Genomic DNA, 7,847 nt, shown 5'->3' on the forward strand with positions numbered 1-7,847 from the left:
GCCCTGTCTGCAGGGAACACTACTACCTACAGAGGGCTCTATGGGAAAAAACTATCTACAGATGGCTCTACTGGGAGCACTATCTACAGAAGGCTCTATGAGGGGCACTATCTACAGGGGGCTCTGAGTGGCCCTATCTACAGGGTGCACTGTGGTGCATTACCTTAGTGTTTGACACAATTTTATTTATGGGCACAGTGTATGGTACTATTATAATCAGGGATAGTGTATGTTGTTGTTATATTCAGGGGCACAGTGTATGGTACTATTATATTCAGAGGCACAGTGTGTAGCACTATTATATTCGAGGACAAAGTGTATGATACTATTATATTTAGGGGCATAGAGTGTGGCACCAAAATTTGCTCTTCTTTTATAGGTGCAGAAATGTTAAGTGCGCTTCCGAAGAAATCTGAGCAGCAAATTAACCCATTTCCGTAGAAATGGTTCTTGGCCAGGAGGCATCATAGAGGTCTAGACCAGATGGAAAAGTAAAGAGAAAAAGAACGACTAGACACTGAGAAGTAGTCACCGGTGAGTTACTAAATGTAAATGTTTATTCTCCCTATGACTGCTCAGTACTGTAGTCACTGTATGATCTGCAGTGAGATAATGGGTGTATCATTCTTTTTTTGTGAAACAGCAACTCCCAGCATATCATTACCATTGTTCTGGCTATACTGGGAGCTGTAGTTTTATGCCGTACAAACTTATATAGCAGGGGTTAAACGAAATTTTCTAATTATCTCTGTACTGAGCTGTATTTGTACTGGTGCTGTATATATGTACTGACCTTGATCCTGGTGTGTGTGTGTGTGTACTGAGCTGGGTTCTGGAGTTATATTCGTCATAACAACCAAGCTCAATACATATATACAGCACCAACGAGAAGCTCAGAACATATATACAACTGAAGAACCAAGCTCCGCATATAAATACATCAACAGAACCAAGCTCAGTACATATATACAGCACCACAACAAAGCTTAGTACATATATTCAACATCCGAACAAAGTTCAGTACATATGCAACATCAGAGCCAAGCTCAGTACATATATACAGCACCAGAACAAAGCTCGATACATATATACAGCACCAGAACAAACCTCAGTACATATATACAACACCAGAACCAGGCTCTGGTCGTAGGCCATGTTATAGATTGTATTGGGGTCAAGGAGGTTCAAGGTACGGTATGCCTTTTGATGGTCTCATTGTGATGGCTGTGTAGAGGCACTCCATAAACCTATGACAGGGAGTGATGACTATCTCTGTAAAGCGCTGCAGAATATTTTGGTGCTATATTAGTGAAAGGAAATAAGAGGGGTTTACAATGCCAATGGGGAAGCTGATAAGGCCACCATTCTACAGGGGTCCCATCACAAAGGATTCCTCTTTAGTATGTACACCATTGTACATTCAAATAATGGTAAGAGTGACCCCTGACTCACCTATATACTGTTACTGAACACAACTCACTATTATAAGACCAATATTATCAATAATAACCACACAAATAATACCGCCACATTATAACCATATAGTGACTGAATAATACCTCCATACTGTTGCTGAATAGTACGACCACACCATAACCACAAAGTGACTGAATATTACAACCACACCTTAACCAGTCACTGAATAATACCCCCATACTGATACTGAATAATACCGCCACACCATAAACACACAGTCACTGAATAATATCCCCATACTGATACTGAATAATACCGCCACACCATAACCACACAGTGACTGAATAATACCCCCATACTGTTACTGAATAATACCGCCACACCATAACCCCATAGTGACTGAATAATACCCCCATACTGTTACTGAATAAAAAACACTATACAAAGACCAATATTACCACCATGTAGTGACGATATAGTGGTAGATGCCAGTTATACACACGAGCTCTGCAGACCATATAAGTGATTACAGCATATTTATATCCAGTGACTTACAGGTGATGTTTTCTCTGATTAGTCATTCACTTTCCCTTTTTTCTCTCCATCCAGACCACTGTGATGACTTATTCCAGCCACAACTCCTCTCTGAAGATTTTGACACAGACATGTTGGTTTCTTGCTTTTCCAGTACCCTCCCCACCAATAACCCATCCTCTAAACAAACTCGTAATCCACAGTGCCCCAGATAGTAATAATGACCCCTTTTGTGCTCGACCCAATCAAAGTGTCCCATCAGTAACCGTGCCCCCATTGTGCTCCCTGATAGCGCCACAAACAGCCCACTTGTCAGGGGCGTAACTAGCAATCTTTTGACTGGAGCCCTCCTCCCCTGGGTATCACACAACCCCCCCCCCCTTGTAGATAGTGCCTCCCTATAGATTCCGCCACATAGCGCCCCTATAGATAGCACCATACAGCCCCCTTGTAGATAATGCCATACAGCCCTAAACCCCCCCTGTAGGTAACGCCATGCAGCCCCCAACCCCCCCCCAAAAAAAAACTGCCTATAGTTTGTCCTACAAAAGACATGCATCCCCTATCCACAGGATAGGGGATACATGTGTGATCGCTGGCAGCGATAAGGAGAACGGGGGACAAAGTCCCCCGAAGTTCTTACATGACAAACCTCGGACTTCCGGGGTCTGCGCAGTTCAATAAAAATTAAAGGAGCGCTGGTCACGCATGCGCACAAGCGCGACCGATGCACAATTCATTTCTATGGAGCTGCCGACAGACTCCGGAAGTCAGAGGTCTGTCATTGAGAACTTCGGGGGACTTTCGGTCCCCCGTTCTCCTTATCGCTGCCAGCAATCACACATGTATCCCCTATCCTGCGGATAGGGGATACATGTCTTTTGTAGGAACAACCCCTTCAGTGGCGTCGCGCTGTAGCAGCCATAGCGGCTGCTAGCGGAGCCTCCGGCCATGGGAGGGGGGGGGCCATGCCGGCGAGTGGGACGGGCCCCCTCATGCTGCGGGCCCCGTAGCCGCTGCTACAGCGGTAGTTACGCCACTGCCCCTTGTAGATAGTGCCACACACAGCCATTCCTCTTCTAGATAGCGCCACACACAGCCATCCTTTTGTATATAGCGCCATACACAGCCCCCCTCATTTAGATGGCGCCACGGAAATCTAAAAAAAGTTGTACTTACCTAGCCCCGCTCCCGCAACTGATGGAGCTGCTCCACAGCCTCCAGACGGGACCCTTGTGTAGGCCAGCGTCATCCAGTGACGTCATCACGCTGGCCTTTTCATGGACTCTGTCTCAGCGTCTTATAGGCTGCAGGCCTAATGTGGCCTGTAGCTTATAGTATTCAATTGTATCTGCTTCCCGAGGACACAGATACAATTGAATGTGGCAGTCGCTAGCGCTGCCCCCCCCCCCCCTGGTGCTAGCGACGCCACCGGGCATGAGTGGGCCCTGTTAAATGTTATGCGCTGGGTAGCGGGGGGCCACCTCATGCCGAGGGCCCCTTAGCAGCCGCTATGGCTGTTATAGTCAGTAGGGGGCACTGAGAGGATGGGGGCCCTGGGCAATTGCCATGTCCACCCCCACTAACGCCAGGCCTGGTAGGGATACACCCCTAACTGATAACATCCAGTCGCCAATTTATACATGCATTACTAGGAGGAATAACAGAGGAACGGCTCTATACAGAGTTCTAAGAAAAGGATCTCCAGAATTGTTGTTTTATGGGGAATACAAGTATTTATTAAAACCGACATGTCAGGAGACAGGTTAATTGATCTGGAAGGGGAGATAGGGGGGTACAGAAAAAGAAGATACAGGATAGATGGAATAAAGAATGCGTATATAATAGAAAGGACTTGGAAGTACAGAAGAAATTGACAGATGAAAGGGAGATGGTGCGAGCAGAGGGATGAAAGGGGGAAGTATTCGAGAAAAGAGGAGACAGAATTTATGAAAGGAAGCGTCTGATGTTTGATGTGAAGCGGTTACAGAGCGCTTGAACAAATAAAGACTAGCTGCAGCTGTTCACTTCTCCTGGCTCATAATTGTGATATTACATTCCAGAAACTGCATGATGTAATGTTCTGCAGCTTCCATCTCCATGTGCAATATGCTGCAGGCCCTCTGTATTTGCTTCTGTTATGCAGTTCTATTTCTAGAAGTCCAATAATCTGACGATCTCTATTTCCACGCTTCTCTTCACATAGAGCAGTTATCTATGAGAATAATCTTTCATTAGTATTCAGGACAGGGATTTCAGTACAGGCCAATACAATCTGAGGTCACATTGGCCCCCAGGAAAGGATGTAATGAAGGCTTAGTAAGTAGAAAGATGGATCAATGTTTAATACATATTCACTAGATGGACCAATTCTGAATGCTGGAAATAAATGGGGAATATAGTTGTAACAAAATGACATTGTGTAGCATAACTATTCAATCAGACCTTTAGAGAGGGCGTTGAATACCTTTCACATTCTGTCTGCTGTTTCTTTTAAGGGGTGTCCAGGATTCGATAAAAGGGTCTGCTTTTTCCAGAAATAGCACGACTCATCCATGGGCTACGTATGAAATTGCAACTCAATTGATTGGGGCTGAACTGTAATACCAGACACAACCCATGGACAAGAGTGGCGCAGTTTCTGGAAAAAGCCGACCCTTTTATCTAATCCTGGACAACCCTTTTAGTTAGCGTTACCGCTAAAATGGCATATGTCATTGTAGCACAACAGAAATGCAAATGGTATATTATTATTTTTTATTTTTGGCAGTGTAAATCCCTTTTTCTTTTACTTTATATAGTGCCAATATGTTCCGCAGCTCTGTACAGAAGTTGTCATCACTCACTGCCCCAGTGGGGCTCATAATCTAAATTCCTTATCTGTATATTTTTACCCGGAGGAAACCCACGCAAACACAGGGAGAACATACAAACTCAATGCAGATGTTGTCCAGGGGGGGTTTGAATCCGACCCGCCGTGCTGCCCATTAACATTCTATTCCCTATAGAGATTAATGCGGAAATATTGGTTCGGGTAACATACAGGTTTTTTTAATAGGAATGAATACCGCAGCGCTGTTTCCCGTTACATACATTAACCTCTATAAGGGATAGAAGGCTATCGAACTATATGCATTTCCATTATACATGTACACTTTGATAACATATTTTCCTGTAAACAGCTTTTTCTTATCTCAGGGGATCTTGTGCGTATTCCTAAATTATGTCATGGAGTTTCCTATATAACCGGATGGTCATTAGTGGCTTGGAATGCAATAGTCTATGTGACATTTATAAATTGTTCTGCAGATAATATATCGCTGACCGCAATGTTCTCACCTTATTTTTTATTATGCAATATCCTGCAGAGCCAAACACATGATATAGGTTACTGTGTTTACAGCAGATTCTACGTAATTGGCTCTGCAACGCTTTTACATTCTATGTAATTGGTTGTGCAATGCTCTGCAGGTCTCTAAGGGTCCCAAGCTTCCTCTCAGCTGTTCCATGGCTGGCTCCCTGCTCTTCCATGCATGAGAGAGGGGGGGGGGGGGGGGGGTGAGTCTTGTTTTGTGACCTCTTCTCTCCGGCGCTGGGGATGTGACAGCTCATACAGATGCTGCTTGTCACCTCTGGTTCTGCATGGTTCCACCAACTGTCACCCACGCACTTATCACACAGACTGATGCCTTAACCTATTCACAGCCAGAGGACCTGCATCAGCTATTTAAGGGTTAAGTCCGAAAGCAGTATGGAGAGCTATCATTAACCTCTAAACTTTACAAGGGAATTTAAGAGAAATACCAGGAATTCTATCAGGAATTGGTCATTATAATTTACTTTTATTTATGATAATTATCCATTTCCTTTTCTAATCTGTGTGTCCAACAGAGGCCAGCTGTCCTTCTCGCAAGTCCCTTCAAGAATCAGCATTATGATGAAGAATAACATATTGCCATGGATCCAGACAGTGTTGCATCTTTGGCAGTCAGAAGTACTCCTATAATAACCAACCCAGCCCCAATACCGGAGCCATAACTTTGTTGGTGACAACCAGAAACATTCTCCCACACACAAGTTCACATATTGCAAAGCCTGGCCTTCCAACCTCTAGGCCAAACACGATCAGGAATTACTTAGACAGCGGTAGGTCTGTGCGTGATACATGTTTCATTTGGAACAGAATGTTTATCTTCCTGCCAGAGATAGGGGTTGTCACCTCTGTCAGTAATAATCTTTATAGCGCTTACATTTTTTATTACTTATGAGCTTGTTTTGATATTTTATATTTATTACATTAGGGTATTCTGTAGGGAGTTGTGAGATAATGTTTAAGAATACAGATACTTATGTGCAAGGAACGTATCCAGAATGTTGTGGTCAATGATTCCTACTCTGAATGGTCCCCAGTTATAAGTGATGTACCCCAGGGTTTAGTGCTGGGACCACTATTATTCAACTTATTTATTAATGATATAGAGGATGGGATTAATAGCACTAATTTTATTTTTGCAGATGACCCCAAGCTATGTAGTAATGTTCAGTCAATGGACGATGTTCATAAATTGCAAGCTGATTTGAACACACTAAGTGTTTGGGCGTCCACTTGGCAAATTAAGTTTAATGTAGATAAATGTAAAGTTATGCATCTGGGTACGAACAACCTGCATGCATAATATGTCCTAGGGGGAGCTACACTGGGGGAGTCACTTGTTGAGAAGGATCTGGGTGTACTTGTAGATCATAAACTAAATAACAGCATGCAATGTCAATCAGCTGCTTCAAAGGCCAGCAGGATATTGTTGTGTATTAAAAGAGGCATGGACTCGCGGGACAGGGATGTAATATTACCACTTTACAAAGCATTAGTGAGGCCTCATCTAGAATATGCAGTTCAGTTCTGGGCTCCAGTTCATAGAAAGGATGCCCTGGAGTTGGAAAAAATACAAAGAAGGGCAACGCAGCTAATAAGGGGCATGGAGAATCTAAGTTATGAGGAAAGATTAAAAGAATTAAACCTATTTAGCCTTGAAAAAGACGACTAAGGGGGGACATGATTAACTTATATAAATATATTATGGCACATACAAAAAATATGGTGAAATCCTGTTCCATGTAAAACCCCCTCAAAAAACAAGGGGGCACTCCCTCCGTCTGGAGAAAAAAAGGTTCAACCTGCAGAGGCGACAAGCCTTCTTTACTGTGAGAACTGTGAATCTATGGAATAGCCTACCGCAGGAGCCGTCACAGCAGGGACAGGAGATGGCTGCAAAAAAGGGTTAGATAATTTCCTAGAACGAAAAGATATCAGCTCCTATGTCAATGTGTAGAATTTTTGTTTCATCCCTTCTCTTTTTCCCATCTCTTGGTTAAACTTTATGGACATTTGTCTTTTTTCCACCATACTAACTATGTAACTATGCCAATTTCGTTGGACAATTGACGTGGTGGTAATTATTTTTATGTATTCTTATGTCTACAGACCTTCATTAACTGAATCCTTTGGTCGGTGACTACATGATCTAGTCACTCAACCCAACTACCTCCAATACACATCTATTAATCATACCAAACCTACAGTGCTTGTGTGTCAATGCAGGTTGGGTCTGCGGGTGCAGCCACAGGGCCATGCTATGACTGACTGCTATGGTCATGTGATGTCTCAATGGATGTGACGTCACTACCAGAGGACCGGCGGTGGGGGAAATAGTCTGTGAGTATATGGAGAATTGTATTACTTCTTGATGTCCTATACAGTAAAGTGGTTTTCTGAAATCCATCCAGTTTTTGGAAAACTCCTTTAAGCCAACTATATACATTATATAGCTGTCGGACAAACACTCGAACAGCGGCTTTTCTTTGAGTGGAACAAAAGATTGGGCATGTTGAGATCCTAC

The 7,847-nt window shown here is 43.4% G+C and overlaps 1 long non-coding RNA gene across 1 annotated transcript; it reads left to right on the plus strand.

The window, feature by feature from the left end:
• The first annotated feature begins 444 nt into the window (after positions 1–444).
• LOC142666094 (uncharacterized) lies at positions 445–7,646 on the plus strand. Its single transcript, XR_012851638.1, has 3 exons — positions 445–534; positions 5,842–6,096; positions 7,433–7,646. It is a non-coding gene; the product is annotated as an uncharacterized LOC142666094 (long non-coding RNA).
• Positions 7,647–7,847: the final 201 nt, after the last annotated feature.

The sequence above is a fragment of the Rhinoderma darwinii genome, chromosome 13, assembly GCF_050947455.1.
Source record: "Rhinoderma darwinii isolate aRhiDar2 chromosome 13, aRhiDar2.hap1, whole genome shotgun sequence".
NCBI classification, from domain to species: Eukaryota; Metazoa; Chordata; class Amphibia; order Anura; family Rhinodermatidae; genus Rhinoderma; species Rhinoderma darwinii.